This window comes from Pseudophryne corroboree, unplaced genomic scaffold (assembly GCF_028390025.1).
Source record: "Pseudophryne corroboree isolate aPseCor3 unplaced genomic scaffold, aPseCor3.hap2 scaffold_179, whole genome shotgun sequence".
NCBI classification, from domain to species: domain Eukaryota; kingdom Metazoa; phylum Chordata; class Amphibia; order Anura; family Myobatrachidae; genus Pseudophryne; species Pseudophryne corroboree.
The window spans coordinates 919,464-939,794 of record NW_026968428.1 but is presented as its reverse complement, the minus strand read 5'-3'; the positions used below and the strand labels follow the sequence as shown (position 1 = coordinate 939,794).

Below are 20,331 nucleotides of genomic sequence, written 5' to 3'. Positions count from 1 at the left end.
TTTTAAAGCCTCCTGTTAGGCCATCATCTACACGACATAGCCCTGAATTTTCCAATGCGCAGCTCTTTGCAAAAGAGAGATATTGGCAAGGAAAAGCTCTCTTGTACCTTTGCATTTTTCTCCCAAACGAAGGTCACTAGAAAGAATATTTTAAAGCCTCCTGTTAGGCCATCATCTACACGACATAGCCCTGAATTTTCCAATGCGTAGCTCTTTGCAAAAGAGAGATATTGGAAAGGAAAAGCTGTCTTGTACCTTTGCATTTTTCTCCCAAACGAAGGACACTAGAAAGAAAATTTTAAAGCCTCCTGTTAGGCCATCATCTACACGACATAGCCCTGAATTTTCCAATGGGCAGCTCTTTGCAAAAGAGAGATATTGGCAAGGAAAAGCTGTCTTGTACCTTTGCATTTTTATCCCAAACGAAGGACACTAGAATGAAAATTTTAAAGCCTCCTGTTAGTGCTTCATCTACACGGCATAGCCCTGAATTTTCCAATGCGTAGCTCTTTGCAAAAGAGAGATATTGGCAAGGAAAAGCTGTCTTGTACCTTTGCATTTTTCTCCCAAACGAAGGACACTAGAATTAAAATTTTAAAGCCTCCTGTTAGGCCATCATCTACACGACATAGCCCTGAATTTTCCAATGCGCAGCTCTTTGCAAAAGAGAGATATTGGCAAGGAAAAGCTGTCTTGTACCATTGCATTTTTCTCCCAAACGAAGGACACTAGAAAGAAAATTTTAAAGCCTCCTGTTAGACCATCATCTACACGGCATAGCCATGAATTTTCCAATGCGTAGCTCTTTGCAAAAGAGAGATATTGGCAAGGAAAAGCTGTCTTGTACCTTTGCATTTTTCTCCCAAACGAAGGACACTAGAAAGAAAATTTTAAAGCCTCCTGTTAGGCCATCATCTACACGACATAGCCCTGAATTTTCCAATGCGCAGCTCTTTGCAAAAGAGAGATATTGGCAAGGAAAAGCTGTCTTGTACCTTTGCATTTTTCTCCCAAACGAAGGACACTAGAATGAAAATTTTAAAGCCTCCTGTTAGTGCTTCATCTACACGGCATAGCCCTGAATTTTCCAATGCGTAGCTCTTTGCAAAAGAGAGATATTGGCAAGGAAAAGCTGTCTTGTACCTTTGCATTTTTCTCCCAAACGAAGGACACTAGAATTAAAATTTTAAAGCCTCCTGTTAGGCCATCATCTACACGACATAGCCCTGAATTTTCCAATGCGCAGCTCTTTGCAAAAGAGAGATATTGGCAAGGAAAAGCTGTCTTGTACCTTTGCATTTTTCTCCCAAACGAAGGTCACTAGAAAGAAAATTTTAAAGCCTCCTGTTAGGCCATCATCTACACGACATAGCCCTGAATTTTCCAATGCGTAGCTCTTTGCAAAAGAGAGATATTGGCAAGGAAAAGCTGTCTTGTACCTTTGCATTTTTCTCCCAAACGAAGGACACTAGAAAGAAAATTTTAAAGCCTCCTGTTAGGCCATCATCTACACGACATAGCCCTGAATTTTCCAATGCGCAGCTCTTTGCAAAAGAGAGATATTGGCAAGGAAAATCTGTCTTGTACCTTTGCATTTTTCTCCCAAACGAAGGTCACTAGAAAGAAAATTTTAAAGCCTCCTGTTAGGCCATCATCTACACGACATAGCCCTGAATTTTCCAATGCGCAGCTCTTTGCAAAAGAGAGATATTGGCAAGGAAAAGCTGTCTTGTACCTTTGCATTTTTCTCCCAAACGAAGGTCACTAGAAAGAAAATTTTAAAGCCTCCTGTTAGGCCATCATCTACACGACATAGCCCTGAATTTTCCAATGCGTAGCTCTTTGCAAAAGAGAGATATTGGCAAGGAAAAGCTGTCTTGTACCTTTGCATTTTTCTCCCAAACGAAGGACACTAGAAAGAAAATTTAAAGCCTCCTGTTAGGCCATCATCTACACGACATAGCCCTGAATTTTCCAATGCGCAGCTCTTTGCAAAAGAGAGATATTGGCAAGGAAAAGCTGTCTTGTACCTTTGCATTTTTCTCCCAAACGAAGGACACTAGAAAGAAAATTTTAAAGCCTCCTGTTTAGACCATCATCTACACGGCATAGCCATGAATTTTCCAATGCGCAGCTCTTTGCAAAAGAGAGATATTGGCAAGGAAAAGCTGTCTTGTACCTTTGCATTTTTCTCCCAAACGAAGGACACTAGAATTAAAATTTTAAAGCCTCCTGTTAGGCCATCATCTACACGACATAGCCCTGAATTTTCCAATGCGCAGCTCTTTGCAAAAGAGAGATATTGGCAAGGACAAGCTGTCTTGTACCTTTGCATTTTTCTCCCAAACGAAGGTCACTAGAAAGAAAATTTTAAAGCCTCCTGTTAGGCCATCATCTACACGACATAGCCCTGAATTTTCCAATGCGCAGCTCTTTGCAAAAGAGAGACATTGGCAAGGAAAAGCTGTCTTGTACCTTTGCATTTTTCTCCCAAACGAAGGACACTAGAAAGAAAATTTTAAAGCCTCCTGTTTAGACCATCATCTACACGGCATAGCCATGAATTTTCCAATGCGCAGCTCTTTGCAAAAGAGAGATATTGGCAAGGAAAAGCTGTCTTGTACCTTTGCATTTTTCTCCCAAACGAAGGACACTAGAATTAAAATTTTAAAGCCTCCTGTTAGGCCATCATCTACACGACATAGCCCTGAATTTTCCAATGCGCAGCTCTTTGCAAAAGAGAGATATTGGCAAGGACAAGCTGTCTTGTACCTTTGCATTTTTCTCCCAAACGAAGGTCACTAGAAAGAAAATTTTAAAGCCTCCTGTTAGGCCATCATCTACACGACATAGCCCTGAATTTTCCAATGCGCAGCTCTTTGCAAAAGAGAGATATTGGCAAGGAAAAGCTGTCTTGTACCTTTGCATTTTTCTCCCAAACGAAGGACACTAGAATTAAAATTTTAAAGCCCTCCTGTTAGGCCATTTTCCAATGCGCAGCTCTTTGCAAAAGAGAGATATTGGCAAGGACAAGCTGTCTTGTACCTTTGCATTTTTCTCCCAAACGAAGGTCACTAGAAAGAAAATTTTAAAGCCTCCTGTTAGGCCATCATCTACACGACATAGCCCTGAATTTTCCAATGCGCAGCTCTTTGCAAAAGAGAGATATTGGCAAGGAAAAGCTGTCTTGTACCTTTGCATTTTCTCCCAAACGAAGGTCACTAGAAAGAAAATTTTAAAGCCTCCTGTTAGGCCATCATCTACACGACATAGCCCTGAATTTTCCAATGCGCAGCTCTTTGCAAAAGAGAGATATTGGCAAGGAAAAGCTGTCTTGTACCTTTGCATTTTTCTCCCAAACGAAGGACACTAGAAAGAAAATTTTAAAGCCTCCTGTTTAGACCATCATCTACACGGCATAGCCATGAATTTTCCAATGCGCAGCTCTTTGCAAAAGAGAGATATTGGCAAGGAAAAGCTGTCTTGTACCTTTGCATTTTTCTCCCAAACGAAGGACACTAGAATTAAAATTTTAAAGCCTCCTGTTAGGCCATCATCTACACGACATAGCCCTGAATTTTCCAATGCGCAGCTCTTTGCAAAAGAGAGATATTGGCAAGGACAAGCTGTCTTGTACCTTTGCATTTTTCTCCCAAACGAAGGTCACTAGAAAGAAAATTTTAAAGCCTCCTGTTAGGCCATCATCTACACGACATAGCCCTGAATTTTCCAATGCGTAGCTCTTTGCAAAAGAGAGATATTGGCAAGGAAAAGCTGTCTTGCACCTTTGCATTTTTCTCCCAAACGAAGGACACTAGAATTAAAATTTTAAAGCCTCCTGTTAGGCCATCATCTACACGACATAGCCCTGAATTTTCCAATGCGCAGCTCTTTGCAAAAGAGAGATATTGGCAAGGTACAGCTGTCTTGTACCATTGCATTTTTCTCCCAAACGAAGGACACTAGAAAGAAAATTTTAAAGCCTCCTGTTAGGCCATCATCTACACGACATAGCCCTGAATTTTCCAATGCGCAGCTCTTTGCAAAAGAGAGATATTGGCAAGGAAAAGCTGTCTTGTACCTTTGCATTTTTCTCCCAAACGAAGGTCACTTGAAAGAAAATTTTAAAGCCTCCTGTTAGGCCATCATCTACACGACATAGCCCTGAATTTTCCAATGCGCAGCTCTTTGCAAAAGAGAGATATTGGCAAGGAAAAGCTGTCTTGTACCTTTGCATTTTTCTCCCAAACGAAGGACACTAGAATTAAAATTTTAAAGCCTCCTGTTAGGCCATTTTCCAATGCGCAGCTCTTTGCAAAAGAGAGATATTGGCAAGGAAAAGCTGTCTTGTACCTTTGCATTTTTCTCCCAAACGAAGGACACTAGAAAGAAAATTTTAAAGCCTCCTGTTAGGCCATCATCTACACGACATAGCCCTGAATTTTCCAATGCGCAGCTCTTTGCAAAAGAGAGATATTGGCAAGGACAAGCTGTCTTGTACCTTTGCATTTTTCTCCCAAACGAAGGTCACTAGAAAGAAAATTTTAAAGCCTCCTGTTTAGACCATCATCTACACGGCATAGCCATGAATTTTCCAATGCGCAGCTCTTTGCAAAAGAGAGATATTGGCAAGGACAAGCTGTCTTGTACCTTTGCATTTTTCTCCCAAACGAAGGACACTAGAATTAAAATTTTAAAGCCTCCTGTTAGGCCATCATCTACACGACATAGCCCTGAATTTTCCAATGCGCAGCTCTTTGCAAAAGAGAGATATTGGCAAGGACAAGCTGTCTTGTACCTTTGCATTTTTCTCCCAAACGAAGGTCACTAGAAAGAAAATTTTAAAGCCTCCTGTTAGGCCATCATCTACACGACATAGCCCTGAATTTTCCAATGCGTAGCTCTTTGCAAAAGAGAGATATTGGCAAGGAAAAGCTGTCTTGCACCTTTGCATTTTTCTCCCAAACGAAGGACACTAGAATTAAAATTTTAAAGCCTCCTGTTAGGCCATCATCTACACGACATAGCCCTGAATTTTCCAATGCGCAGCTCTTTGCAAAAGAGAGATATTGGCAAGGTAAAGCTGTCTTGTACCATTGCATTTTTCTCCCAAACGAAGGACACTAGAAAGAAAATTTTAAAGCCTCCTGTTAGGCCATCATCTACACGACATAGCCCTGAATTTTCCAATGCGCAGCTCTTTGCAGAAGAGAGATATTGGCAAGGAAAATCTGTCTTGTACCTTTGCATTTTTCTCCCAAACGAAGGTCACTAGAAAGAAAATTTTAAAGCCTCCTGTTAGGCCATCATCTACACGACATAGCCCTGAATTTTCCAATGCGCAGCTCTTTGCAAAAGAGAGATATTGGCAAGGAAAAGCTGTCTTGTACCTTTGCATTTTTCTCCCAAACGAAGGACACTAGAATTAAAATTTTAAAGCCTCCTGTTAGGCTATTTTCCAATGCGCAGCTCTTTGCAAAAGAGAGATATTGGCAAGGAAAAGCTGTCTTGTACCTTTGCATTTTTCTCCCAAACGAAGGACACTAGAAAGAAAATTTTAAAGCCTCCTGTTAGGCCATCATCTACACGACATAGCCCTGAATTTTCCAATGCGTAGCTCTTTGCAAAAGAGAGATATTGGCAAGGAAAAGCTGTCTTGTACCTTTGCATTTTCTCCCAAACGAAGGTCACTAGAAATAAAATTTTAAAGCCTCCTGTTAGGCCATCATCTACACGACATAGCCCTGAATTTTCCAATGCGCAGCTCTTTGCAAAAGAGAGATATTGGCAAGGAAAAGCTGTCTTGTACCTTTGCATTTTTCTCCCAAACGAAGGACACTAGAATTAAAATTTTAAAGCCTCCTGTTAGGCCATCATCTACACGACATAGCCCTGAATTTTCCAATGCGTAGCTCTTTGCAAAAGAGAGATATTGGCAAGGAAAAGCTGTCTTGCACCTTTGCATTTTTCTCCCAAACGAAGGACACTAGAAAGAAAATTTTAAAGCCTCCTGTTAGGCCATCATCTACACGACATAGCCCTGAATTTTCCAATGCGCAGCTCTTTGCAAAAGAGAGATATTGGCAAGGTAAAGCTGTCTTGTACCATTGCATTTTTCTCCCAAACGAAGGACACTAGAAAGAAAATTTTAAAGCCTCCTGTTAGACCATCATCTACACGGCATAGCCATGAATTTTCCAATGCGCAGCTCTTTGCAAAAGAGAGATATTGGCAAGGAAAAGCTGTCTTGTACCTTTGCATTTTTCTCCCAAACGAAGGACACTAGAATTAAAATTTTAAAGCCTCCTGTTAGGCCATCATCTGCACGACATAGCCCTGAATTTTCCAATGCGCAGCTCTTTGCAAAAGAGAGATATTGGCAAGGAAAAGCTGTCTTGTACCTTTGCATTTTTCTCCCAAACGAAGGACACTAGAATGAAAATTTTAAAGCCTCCTGTTAGGCCATCATCTACACGGCATAGCCCTGAATTTTCCAATGCGCAGCTCTTTGCAAAAGAGAGATATTGGCAAGGAAAAGCTGTCTTGTACCTTTGCATTTTTCTCCCAAACGAAGGACACTAGAAAGAAAATTTTAAAGCCTCCTGTTAGGCCATCATCTACACGGCATAGCCCTGAATTTTCCAATGCGTAGCTCTTTGCAAAAGAGAGATATTGGCAAGGAAAGCTGTCTTGTACCTTTGCATTTTTCTCCCAAACGAAGGACACTAGAAAGAAAATTTTAAAGCCTCCTGTTAGGCCATCATCTACACGGCATAGCCCTGAATTTTCCAATGCGCAGCTCTTTGCAAAAGAGAGATATTGGCAAGGAAAAGCTGTCTTGTACCTTTGCATTTTTCTCCCAAACGAAGGACACTAGAAAGAAAATTTTAAAGCCTCCTGTTAGGCCATCATCTACACGGCATAGCCCTGAATTTTCCAATGCGCAGCTCTTTGCAAAAGAGAGATATTGGCAAGGAAAAGCTGTCTTGTACCATTGCATTTTTCTCCCAAACGAAGGACACTAGAAAGAAAATTTTAAAGCCTCCTGTTAGGCCATCATCTACACGGCATAGCCCTGAATTTTCCAATGCGCAGCTCTTTGCAAAAGAGAGATATTGGCAAGGAAAAGCTGTCTTGTACCTTTGCATTTTTTTACCAAACGAAGGACACTAGAATGAAAATTTTAAAGCCTCCTGTTAGTGCTTCATCTACACGGTATAGCCCTGAATTTTCCAATGCGTAGCTCTTTGCAAAAGAGAGATATTGGCAAGGAAAAGCTGTCTTGTACCTTTGCAATTTTCTCCCAAACGAAGGACACTAGAATGAAAATTTTAAAGCCTCCTGTTAGGCCATCATCTACACGTCATAGCCCTGAATTTTCCAATGCGCAGCTCTTTGCAAAAGAGAGATATTGGCAAGGAAAAGCTGTCTTGTACCTTTGCATTTTTCTCCCAAACGAAGGACACTAGAATGAAAATTTTAAAGCCTCCTGTTAGGCCATCATCTACACGGCTTAGCCCTGAATTTTCCAATGCGCAGCTCTTTGCAAAAGAGAGATATTGGCAAGGAAAAGCTGTCTTGTACCTTTGCAATTTTCTCCCAAACGAAGGACACTAGAATTAAAATTTTAAAGCCTCCTGTTAGGCCATCATCTACACGTCATAGCCCTGAATTTTCCAATGCGCAGCTCTTTGCAAAAGAGAGATATTGGCAAGGAAAAGCTGTCTTGTACCTTTGCATTTTTCTCCCAAACGAAGGACACTAGAAAGAAAATTTTAAAGCCCCCTGTTAGGCCATCATCTACACGGCATAGCCCTGAATTTTCCAATGCGTAGCTCTTTGCAAAAGAGAGATATTGGCAAGGAAAAGCTGTCTTGTACCTTTGCATTTTTCTCCCAAACGAAGGACACTAGAATGAAAATTTTAAAGCCTCCTGTTAGGCCATCATCTACACGGCATAGCCCTGAATTTTCCAATGCGCAGCTCTTTGCAAAAGAGAGATATTGGCAAGGAAAAGCTGTCTTGTACCTTTGCATTTTTCTCCCAAACGAAGGACACTAGAAAGAAAATTTTAAAGCCTCCTGTTAGGCCATCATCTACACGGCATAGCCCTGAATTTTCCAATGCGCAGCTCTTTGCAAAAGAGAGATATTGGCAAGGAAAAGCTGTCTTGTACCTTTGCATTTTTCTCCCAAACGAAGGACACTAGAAAGAAAATTTTAAAGCCTCCTGTAAGGCCATCATCTACACGGCATAGTCCTGAATTTTCCAATGCGCAGCTCTTTGCAAAAGAGAGATATTGGCAAGGAAAAGCTGTCTTGTACCTTTGCATTTTTCTCCCAAACGAAGGACACTAGAAAGAAAATTTTAAAGCCTCCTGTTAGGCCATCATCTACACGGCATAGTCCTGAATTTTCCAATGCGCAGCTCTTTGCAAAAGAGAGATATTGGCAAGGAAAAGCTGTCTTGTACCTTTGCATTTTTCTCCCAAACGAAGGAAACTAGAATGAAAATTTTAAAGCCTCCTGTTAGGGCTTCATCTACACGGCATAGCCCTGAATTTTCCAATGCGTAGCTCTTTGCAAAAGAGAGATATTGGCAAGGAAAAGCTGTCTTGTACCTTTGCATTTTTCTCCCAAACGAAGGACACTAGAAAGAAAATTTTAAAGCCTCCTGTTAGGCCATCATCTACACGGCATAGCCCTGAATTTTCCAATGCGCAGCTCTTTGCAAAAGAGAGATATTGGCAAGGAAAAGCTGTCTTGTACCTTTGCATTTTTTTCCCAAACGAAGGACACTAGAATGAAAATTTTAAAGCCTCCTGTTAGTGCTTCATCTACACGGTATAGCCCTGAATTTTCCAATGCGTAGCTCTTTGCAAAAGAGAGATATTGGCAAGGAAAAGCTGTCTTGTACCTTTGCATTTTTCTCCCAAACGAAGGTCACTAGAAAGAAAATTTTAAAGCCTCCTGTTAGGCCATCATCTACACGACATAGCCCTGAATTTTCCAATGCGTAGCTCTTTGCAAAAGAGAGATATTGGCAAGGAAAAGCTGTCTTGTACCTTTGCATTTTTCTCCCAAACGAAGGTCACTAGAAAGAAAATTTTAAAGCCTCCTGTTAGGCCATCATCTACACGACATAGCCCTGAATTTTCCAATGCGCAGCTCTTTGCAAAAGAGAGATATTGGCAAGGAAAAGCTGTCTTGTACCTTTGCATTTTTCTCCCAAACGAAGGTCACTAGAAAGAAAATTTTAAAGCCTCCTGTTAGGCCATCATCTACACGACATAGCCCTGAATTTTCCAATGCGTAGCTCTTTGCAAAAGAGAGATATTGGCAAGGAAAAGCTGTCTTGTACCTTTGCATTTTTCTCCCAAACGAAGGTCACTAGAAAGAAAATTTTAAAGCCTCCTGTTAGGCCATCATCTACACGACATAGCCCTGAATTTTCCAATGCGCAGCTCTTTGCAAAAGAGAGATATTGGCAAGGAAAAGCTGTCTTGTACCTTTGCATTTTTCTCCCAAACGAAGGACACTAGAATGAAAATTTTAAAGCCTCCTATTAGTGCTTCATCTACACGGCATAGCCCTGAATTTTCCAATGCGTAGCTCTTTGCAAAAGAGAGATATTGGCAAGGAAAAGCTGTCTTGTACCTTTGCATTTTTCTCCCAAACGAAGGACACTAGAATTAAAATTTTAAAGCCTCCTGTTAGGCCATCATCTACACGACATAGCCCTGAATTTTCCAATGCGCAGCTCTTTGCAAAAGAGAGATATTGGCAAGGAAAAGCTGTCTTGTACCTTTGCATTTTTCTCCCAAACGAAGGTCACTAGAAAGAAAATTTTAAAGCCTCCTGTTAGGCCATCATCTACACGACATAGCCCTGAATTTTCCAATGCGTAGCTCTTTGCAAAAGAGAGATATTGGCAAGGAAAAGCTGTCTTGTACCTTTGCATTTTTCTCCCAAACGAAGGACACTAGAAAGAAAATTTTAAAGCCTCCTGTTAGGCCATCATCTACACGACATAGCCCTGAATTTTCCAATGCGCAGCTCTTTGCAAAAGAGAGATATTGGCAAGGAAAATCTGTCTTGTACCTTTGCATTTTTCTCCCAAACGAAGGTCACTAGAAAGAAAATTTTAAAGCCTCCTGTTAGGCCATCATCTACACGACATAGCCCTGAATTTTCCAATGCGCAGCTCTTTGCAAAAGAGAGATATTGGCAAGGAAAAGCTGTCTTGTACCTTTGCATTTTTCTCCCAAACGAAGGACACTAGAATTAAAATTTTAAAGCCTCCTGTTAGGCCATCATCTACACGACATAGCCCTGAATTTTCCAATGCGCAGCTCTTTGCAAAAGAGAGATATTGGCAAGGAAAATCTGTCTTGTACCTTTGCATTTTTCTCCCAAACGAAGGTCACTAGAAAGAAAATTTTAAAGCCTCCTGTTAGGCCATCATCTACACGACATAGCCCTGAATTTTCCAATGCGCAGCTCTTTGCAAAAGAGAGATATTGGCAAGGAAAAGCTGTCTTGTACCTTTGCATTTTTCTCCCAAACGAAGGACACTAGAATTAAAATTTTAAAGCCTCCTGTTAGGCCATCATCTACACGACATAGCCCTGAATTTTCCAATGCGCAGCTCTTTGCAAAAGAGAGATATTGGCAAGGAAAAGCTGTCTTGTACCTTTGCATTTTTCTCCCAAACGAAGGTCACTAGAAAGAAAATTTTAAAGCCTCCTGTTAGGCCATCATCTACACGACATAGCCCTGAATTTTCCAATGCGTAGCTCTTTGCAAAAGAGAGATATTGGCAAGGAAAAGCTGTCTTGTACCTTTGCATTTTTCTCCCAAACGAAGGACACTAGAAAGAAAATTTAAAGCCTCCTGTTAGGCCATCATCTACACGACATAGCCCTGAATTTTCCAATGCGCAGCTCTTTGCAAAAGAGAGATATTGGCAAGGAAAATCTGTCTTGTACCTTTGCATTTTTCTCCCAAACGAAGGTCACTAGAAAGAAAATTTTAAAGCCTCCTGTTAGGCCATCATCTACACGACATAGCCCTGAATTTTCCAATGCGCAGCTCTTTGCAAAAGAGAGATATTGGCAAGGAAAAGCTGTCTTGTACCTTTGCATTTTTCTCCCAAACGAAGGACACTAGAAAGAAAATTTTAAAGCCTCCTGTTTAGACCATCATCTACACGGCATAGCCATGAATTTTCCAATGCGCAGCTCTTTGCAAAAGAGAGATATTGGCAAGGAAAAGCTGTCTTGTACCTTTGCATTTTTCTCCCAAACGAAGGACACTAGAATTAAAATTTTAAAGCCTCCTGTTAGGCCATCATCTACACGACATAGCCCTGAATTTTCCAATGCGCAGCTCTTTGCAAAAGAGAGATATTGGCAAGGACAAGCTGTCTTGTACCTTTGCATTTTTCTCCCAAACGAAGGTCACTAGAAAGAAAATTTTAAAGCCTCCTGTTAGGCCATCATCTACACGACATAGCCCTGAATTTTCCAATGCGCAGCTCTTTGCAAAAGAGAGATATTGGCAAGGAAAAGCTGTCTTGTACCTTTGCATTTTTCTCCCAAACGAAGGACACTAGAATTAAAATTTTAAAGCCCTCCTGTTAGGCCATTTTCCAATGCGCAGCTCTTTGCAAAAGAGAGATATTGGCAAGGAAAAGCTGTCTTGTACCTTTGCATTTTTCTCCCAAACGAAGGACACTAGAAAGTAAATTTTAAAGCCTCCTGTTAGGCCATCATCTACACGACATAGCCCTGAATTTTCCAATGCGCAGCTCTTTGCAAAAGAGAGATATTGGCAAGGAAAAGCTGTCTTGTACCTTTGCATTTTCTCCCAAACGAAGGTCACTAGAAAGAAAATTTTAAAGCCTCCTGTTAGGCCATCATCTACACGACATAGCCCTGAATTTTCCAATGCGCAGCTCTTTGCAAAAGAGAGATATTGGCAAGGAAAAGCTGTCTTGTACCTTTGCATTTTTCTCCCAAACGAAGGACACTAGAAAGAAAATTTTAAAGCCTCCTGTTTAGACCATCATCTACACGGCATAGCCATGAATTTTCCAATGCGCAGCTCTTTGCAAAAGAGAGATATTGGCAAGGAAAAGCTGTCTTGTACCTTTGCATTTTTCTCCCAAACGAAGGACACTAGAATTAAAATTTTAAAGCCTCCTGTTAGGCCATCATCTACACGACATAGCCCTGAATTTTCCAATGCGCAGCTCTTTGCAAAAGAGAGATATTGGCAAGGAAAAGCTGTCTTGTACCTTTGCATTTTTCTCCCAAACGAAGGTCACTAGAAAGAAAATTTTAAAGCCTCCTGTTAGGCCATCATCTACACGACATAGCCCTGAATTTTCCAATGCGTAGCTCTTTGCAAAAGAGAGATATTGGCAAGGAAAAGCTGTCTTGTACCTTTGCATTTTTCTCCCAAACGAAGGACACTAGAAAGAAAATTTTAAAGCCTCCTGTTAGGCCATCATCTACACGACATAGCCCTGAATTTTCCAATGCGCAGCTCTTTGCAAAAGAGAGATATTGGCAAGGAAAATCTGTCTTGTACCTTTGCATTTTTCTCCCAAACGAAGGTCACTAGAAAGAAAATTTTAAAGCCTCCTGTTAGGCCATCATCTACACGACATAGCCCTGAATTTTCCAATGCGCAGCTCTTTGCAAAAGAGAGATATTGGCAAGGAAAAGCTGTCTTGTACCTTTGCATTTTTCTCCCAAACGAAGGACACTAGAATTAAAATTTTAAAGCCTCCTGTTAGGCCATCATCTACACGACATAGCCCTGAATTTTCCAATGCGCAGCTCTTTGCAAAAGAGAGATATTGGCAAGGAAAAGCTGTCTTGTACCTTTGCATTTTTCTCCCAAACGAAGGTCACTAGAAAGAAAATTTTAAAGCCTCCTGTTAGGCCATCATCTACACGACATAGCCCTGAATTTTCCAATGCGTAGCTCTTTGCAAAAGAGAGATATTGGCAAGGAAAAGCTGTCTTGTACCTTTGCATTTTTCTCCCAAACGAAGGACACTAGAAAGAAAATTTAAAGCCTCCTGTTAGGCCATCATCTACACGACATAGCCCTGAATTTTCCAATGCGCAGCTCTTTGCAAAAGAGAGATATTGGCAAGGAAAATCTGTCTTGTACCTTTGCATTTTAAGGTCACTAGAAAGAAAATTTTAAAGCCTCCTGTTAGGCCATCATCTACACGACATAGCCCTGAATTTTCCAATGCGCAGCTCTTTGCAAAAGAGAGATATTGGCAAGGAAAAGCTGTCTTGTACCTTTGCATTTTTCTCCCAAACGAAGGACACTAGAAAGAAAATTTTAAAGCCTCCTGTTTAGACCATCATCTACACGGCATAGCCATGAATTTTCCAATGCGCAGCTCTTTGCAAAAGAGAGATATTGGCAAGGAAAAGCTGTCTTGTATCTTTGCATTTTTCTCCCAAACGAAGGACACTAGAATTAAAATTTTAAAGCCTCCTGTTAGGCCATCATCTACACGACATAGCCCTGAATTTTCCAATGCGCAGCTCTTTGCAAAAGAGAGATATTGGCAAGGACAAGCTGTCTTGTACCTTTGCATTTTTCTCCCAAACGAAGGTCACTAGAAAGAAAATTTTAAAGCCTCCTGTTAGGCCATCATCTACACGACATAGCCCTGAATTTTCCAATGCGCAGCTCTTTGCAAAAGAGAGATATTGGCAAGGAAAAGCTGTCTTGTACCTTTGCATTTTTCTCCCAAACGAAGGACACTAGAATTAAAATTTTAAAGCCCTCCTGTTAGGCCATTTTCCAATGCGCAGCTCTTTGCAAAAGAGAGATATTGGCAAGGAAAAGCTGTCTTGTACCTTTGCATTTTTCTCCCAAACGAAGGACACTAGAAAGTAAATTTTAAAGCCTCCTGTTAGGCCATCATCTACACGACATAGCCCTGAATTTTCCAATGCGCAGCTCTTTGCAAAAGAGAGATATTGGCAAGGAAAAGCTGTCTTGTACCTTTGCATTTTCTCCCAAACGAAGGTCACTAGAAAGAAAATTTTAAAGCCTCCTGTTAGGCCATCATCTACACGACATAGCCCTGAATTTTCCAATGCGCAGCTCTTTGCAAAAGAGAGATATTGGCAAGGAAAAGCTGTCTTGTACCTTTGCATTTTTCTCCCAAACGAAGGACACTAGAAAGAAAATTTTAAAGCCTCCTGTTTAGACCATCATCTACACGGCATAGCCATGAATTTTCCAATGCGCAGCTCTTTGCAAAAGAGAGATATTGGCAAGGAAAAGCTGTCTTGTACCTTTGCATTTTTCTCCCAAACGAAGGACACTAGAATTAAAATTTTAAAGCCTCCTGTTAGGCCATCATCTACACGACATAGCCCTGAATTTTCCAATGCGCAGCTCTTTGCAAAAGAGAGATATTGGCAAGGACAAGCTGTCTTGTACCTTTGCATTTTTCTCCCAAACGAAGGTCACTAGAAAGAAAATTTTAAAGCCTCCTGTTAGGCCATCATCTACACGACATAGCCCTGAATTTTCCAATGCGTAGCTCTTTGCAAAAGAGAGATATTGGCAAGGAAAAGCTGTCTTGCACCTTTGCATTTTTCTCCCAAACGAAGGACACTAGAATTAAAATTTTAAAGCCTCCTGTTAGGCCATCATCTACACGACATAGCCCTGAATTTTCCAATGCGCAGCTCTTTGCAAAAGAGAGATATTGGCAAGGTAAAGCTGTCTTGTACCATTGCATTTTTCTCCCAAACGAAGGACACTAGAAAGAAAATTTTAAAGCCTCCTGTTAGGCCATCATCTACACGACATAGCCCTGAATTTTCCAATGCGCAGCTCTTTGCAAAAGAGAGATATTGGCAAGGAAAAGCTGTCTTGTACCTTTGCATTTTTCTCCCAAACGAAGGTCACTAGAAAGAAAATTTTAAAGCCTCCTGTTAGGCCATCATCTACACGACATAGCCCTGAATTTTCCAATGCGCAGCTCTTTGCAAAAGAGAGATATTGGCAAGGAAAAGCTGTCTTGTACCTTTGCATTTTTCTCCCAAACGAAGGACACTAGAAAGAAAATTTTAAAGCCTCCTGTTAGGCCATCATCTACACGACATAGCCCTGAATTTTCCAATGCGCAGCTCTTTGCAAAAGAGAGATATTGGCAAGGACAAGCTGTCTTGTACCTTTGCATTTTTCTCCCAAACGAAGGTCACTAGAAAGAAAATTTTAAAGCCTCCTGTTAGGCCATCATCTACACGACATAGCCCTGAATTTTCCAATGCGTAGCTCTTTGCAAAAGAGAGATATTGGCAAGGAAAAGCTGTCTTGCACCTTTGCATTTTTCTCCCAAACGAAGGACACTAGAATTAAAATTTTAAAGCCTCCTGTTAGGCCATCATCTACACGACATAGCCCTGAATTTTCCAATGCGCAGCTCTTTGCAAAAGAGAGATATTGGCAAGGTAAAGCTGTCTTGTACCATTGCATTTTTCTCCCAAACGAAGGACACTAGAAAGAAAATTTTAAAGCCTCCTGTTAGGCCATCATCTACACGACATAGCCCTGAATTTTCCAATGCGCAGCTCTTTGCAAAAGAGAGATATTGGCAAGGAAAATCTGTCTTGTACCTTTGCATTTTTCTCCCAAACGAAGGTCACTAGAAAGAAAATTTTAAAGCCTCCTGTTAGGCCATCATCTACACGACATAGCCCTGAATTTTCCAATGCGCAGCTCTTTGCAAAAGAGAGATATTGGCAAGGAAAAGCTGTCTTGTACCTTTGCATTTTTCTCCCAAACGAAGGACACTAGAATTAAAATTTTAAAGCCTCCTGTTAGGCCATCATCTACACGACATAGCCCTGAATTTTCCAATGCGCAGCTCTTTGCAAAAGAGAGATATTGGCAAGGACAAGCTGTCTTGTACCTTTGCATTTTTCTCCCAAACGAAGGTCACTAGAAAGAAAATTTTAAAGCCTCCTGTTAGGCCATCATCTACACGACATAGCCCTGAATTTTCCAATGCGTAGCTCTTTGCAAAAGAGAGATATTGGCAAGGAAAAGCTGTCTTGCACCTTTGCATTTTTCTCCCAAACGAAGGACACTAGAATTAAAATTTTAAAGCCTCCTGTTAGGCCATCATCTACACGACATAGCCCTGAATTTTCCAATGCGCAGCTCTTTGCAAAAGAGAGATATTGGCAAGGTAAAGCTGTCTTGTACCATTGCATTTTTCTCCCAAACGAAGGACACTAGAAAGAAAATTTTAAAGCCTCCTGTTAGGCCATCATCTACACGACATAGCCCTGAATTTTCCAATGCGCAGCTCTTTGCAAAAGAGAGATATTGGCAAGGAAAATCTGTCTTGTACCTTTGCATTTTTCTCCCAAACGAAGGTCACTAGAAAGAAAATTTTAAAGCCTCCTGTTAGGCCATCATCTACACGACATAGCCCTGAATTTTCCAATGCGCAGCTCTTTGCAAAAGAGAGATATTGGCAAGGAAAAGCTGTCTTGTACCTTTGCATTTTTCTCCCAAACGAAGGACACTAGAATTAAAATTTTAAAGCCTCCTGTTAGGCCATTTTCCAATGCGCAGCTCTTTGCAAAAGAGAGATATTGGCAAGGAAAAGCTGTCTTGTACCTTTGCATTTTTCTCCCAAACGAAGGACACTAGAAAGAAAATTTTAAAGCCTCCTGTTAGGCCATCATCTACACGACATAGCCCTGAATTTTCCAATGCGTAGCTCTTTGCAAAAGAGAGATATTGGCAAGGAAAAGCTGTCTTGTACCTTTGCATTTTCTCCCAAACGAAGGTCACTAGAAATAAAATTTTAAAGCCTCCTGTTAGGCCATCATCTACACGACATAGCCCTGAATTTTCCAATGCGCAGCTCTTTGCAAAAGAGAGATATTGGCAAGGAAAAGCTGTCTTGTACCTTTGCATTTTTCTCCCAAACGAAGGACACTAGAATTAAAATTTTAAAGCCTCCTGTTAGGCCATCATCTACACGACATAGCCCTGAATTTTCCAATGCGTAGCTCTTTGCAAAAGAGAGATATTGGCAAGGAAAAGCTGTCTTGCACCTTTGCATTTTTCTCCCAAACGAAGGACACTAGAAAGAAAATTTTAAAGCCTCCTGTTAGGCCATCATCTACACGACATAGCCCTGAATTTTCCAATGCGCAGCTCTTTGCAAAAGAGAGATATTGGCAAGGTAAAGCTGTCTTGTACCATTGCATTTTTCTCCCAAACGAAGGACACTAGAAAGAAAATTTTAAAGCCTCCTGTTAGACCATCATCTACACGGCATAGCCATGAATTTTCCAATGCGCAGCTCTTTGCAAAAGAGAGATATTGGCAAGGAAAAGCTGTCTTGTACCTTTGCATTTTTCTCCCAAACGAAGGACACTAGAATTAAAATTTTAAAGCCTCCTGTTAGGCCATCATCTGCACGACATAGCCCTGAATTTTCCAATGCGCAGCTCTTTGCAAAAGAGAGATATTGGCAAGGAAAAGCTGTCTTGTACCTTTGCATTTTTCTCCCAAACGAAGGACACTAGAATGAAAATTTTAAAGCCTCCTGTTAGGCCATCATCTACACGGCATAGCCCTGAATTTTCCAATGCGCAGCTCTTTGCAAAAGAGAGATATTGGCAAGGAAAAGCTGTCTTGTACCTTTGCAATTTTCTCCCAAACGAAGGACACTAGAATGAAAATTTTAAAGCCTCCTGTTAGGCCATCATCTACACGTCATAGCCCTGAATTTTCCAATGCGCAGCTCTTTGCAAAAGAGAGATATTGGCAAGGAAAAGCTGTCTTGTACCTTTGCATTTTTCTCCCAAACGAAGAACACTAGAAAGAAAATTTTAAAGCCCCCTGTTAGGCCATCATCTACACGGCATAGCCCTGAATTTTCCAATGCGTAGCTCTTTGCAAAAGAGAGATATTGGCAAGGAAAAGCTGTCTTGTACCTTTGCATTTTTCTCCCAAACGAAGGACACTAGAATGAAAATTTTAAAGCCTCCTGTTAGGCCATCATCTACACGGCATAGCCCTGAATTTTCCAATGCGCAGCTCTTTGCAAAAGAGAGATATTGGCAAGGAAAAGCTGTCTTGTACCTTTGCATTTTTCTCCCAAACGAAGGACACTAGAAAGAAAATTTTAAAGCCTCCTGTTAGGCCATCATCTACACGGCATAGCCCTGAATTTTCCAATGCGCAGCTCTTTGCAAAAGAGAGATATTGGCAAGGAAAAGCTGTCTTGTACCTTTGCATTTTTCTCCCAAACGAAGGACACTAGAAAGAAAATTTTAAAGCCTCCTGTAAGGCCATCATCTACACGGCATAGTCCTGAATTTTCCAATGCGCAGCTCTTTGCAAAAGAGAGATATTGGCAAGGAAAAGCTGTCTTGTACCTTTGCATTTTTCTCCCAAACGAAGGACACTAGAAAGAAAATTTTAAAGCCTCCTGTTAGGCCATCATCTACACGGCATAGTCCTGAATTTTCCAATGCGCAGCTCTTTGCAAAAGAGAGATATTGGCAAGGAAAAGCTGTCTTGTACCTTTGCATTTTTCTCCCAAACGAAGGAAACTAGAATGAAAATTTTAAAGCCTCCTGTTAGGGCTTCATCTACACGGCATAGCCCTGAATTTTCCAATGCGTAGCTCTTTGCAAAAGAGAGATATTGGCAAGGAAAAGCTGTCTTGTACCTTTGCATTTTTCTCCCAAACGAAGGACACTAGAAAGAAAATTTTAAAGCCTCCTGTTAGGCCATCATCTACACGGCATAGCCCTGAATTTTCCAATGCGCAGCTCTTTGCAAAAGAGAGATATTGGCAAGGAAAAGCTGTCTTGTACCTTTGCATTTTTTTCCCAAACGAAGGACACTAGAATGAAAATTTTAAAGCCTCCTGTTAGTGCTTCATCTACACGGTATAGCCCTGAATTTTCCAATGCGTAGCTCTTTGCAAAAGAGAGATATTGGCAAGGAAAAGCTGTCTTGTACCTTTGCATTTTTCTCCCAAACGAAGGACACTAGAAAGAAAATTTTAAAGCCTCCTGTTAGGCCATCATCTACACGGCATAGCCCTGAATTTTCCAATGCACAGCTCTTTGCAAAAGAGAGATATTGGCAAGGAAAAGCTGTCTTGTACCTTTGCATTTTTCTCCCAATTACCACTTTAATAATAGGGTTTAGAAAATTAAGTGGATTTTTGAAAGAAAACAGTACTGTCAATATACTATTAAAACAAATTAAAATGGTAAAAGTTATTGTACTTTAAGTAAAATTAAAAGAGCTAAAATATCAATCCCAGTTTTTATTACTTAAATTAACAAAAAAAACTGCATATAGCAAAGGATAGTTTCAATCTGCCTACCTCTGGGTTATGGCCAGCATGCTTCCATTGCAGTACTCTGCTGCACATGTAAGTGCAAGAGATCCTGAAGCACTCACTCATCATGGGAAAGTACCAATGTGTTTCTTCGTTGGTTTATGGAAGAAACATCTTACAAAAACTCTCCAGATTATTAACTTTTTAAAGTTTTTTTAATAAACGTTCTAGATGAATGCTTATTAGCCTTTGTCAGTATGCACTTTTGCAAAGTGTCTCTGTGGCGCAATCAGTTAGTGTGTTTGGCTGATAACGAAAAGGTTGGTGGTTCAATCCCACCCAGGGACGTAATTGACCTTGTGATAAGATTTTGGTGATCTTTAAGTAGTCAAGTCAAAATTTCAAACCCCCTCTTATGGTGTAGGGTACCTGGCCTTCTCTAATTTAATCAGAGTTAGATTTGATTAAGTGATTTTATAAAAAACAGCTAGGAAGCACAATTTAGCAGTGGGTTGCAGAGAAAAAAAAATATGCTTGCAGAAAAATCAAATTGAGTGATTAAACAGCTCTTCATTTTCTGGCTTTATTTTTATGCTAACAAATCTGTTCTCTGAAAAGTGTCCACAAAGCCAAGTCTCTGATTAACACCTTTGTAAGGATGGTTTTTCACCTATTACTAAATTAAACTTGCTTCATTGGAAAGGCAGCAAGATGTATCCTCATTTCAATGTCTACTGAAATAATACGGGTTGACACCAGGAAACATTAACGCCAATGCATCCTTGCTGCTTTCTCATGTGGAAGTCTGTTTAATGTGAAAACAAGGTGATATCTAATTAGCACACAGGTAAGGAATTAAGAAAATCTTTATTTAAGGGGGAAGATGTTTCTCACAAAATCGTTGCCCCAATGCATCATTGAAATTCAAGCTGGAAAGATGATTTTAATATATCACTT

The 20,331-nt window shown here is 40.5% G+C and overlaps 1 non-coding gene across 1 annotated transcript; it reads left to right on the top strand.

The window, feature by feature from the left end:
* The first annotated feature begins 19,648 nt into the window (after positions 1-19,648).
* Positions 19,649-19,722, top strand: TRNAI-GAU (transfer RNA isoleucine (anticodon GAU)). Its single transcript has one exon. It is a non-coding gene; the product is annotated as a tRNA-Ile (tRNA).
* The last annotated feature ends 609 nt before the right edge of the window (positions 19,723-20,331 follow it).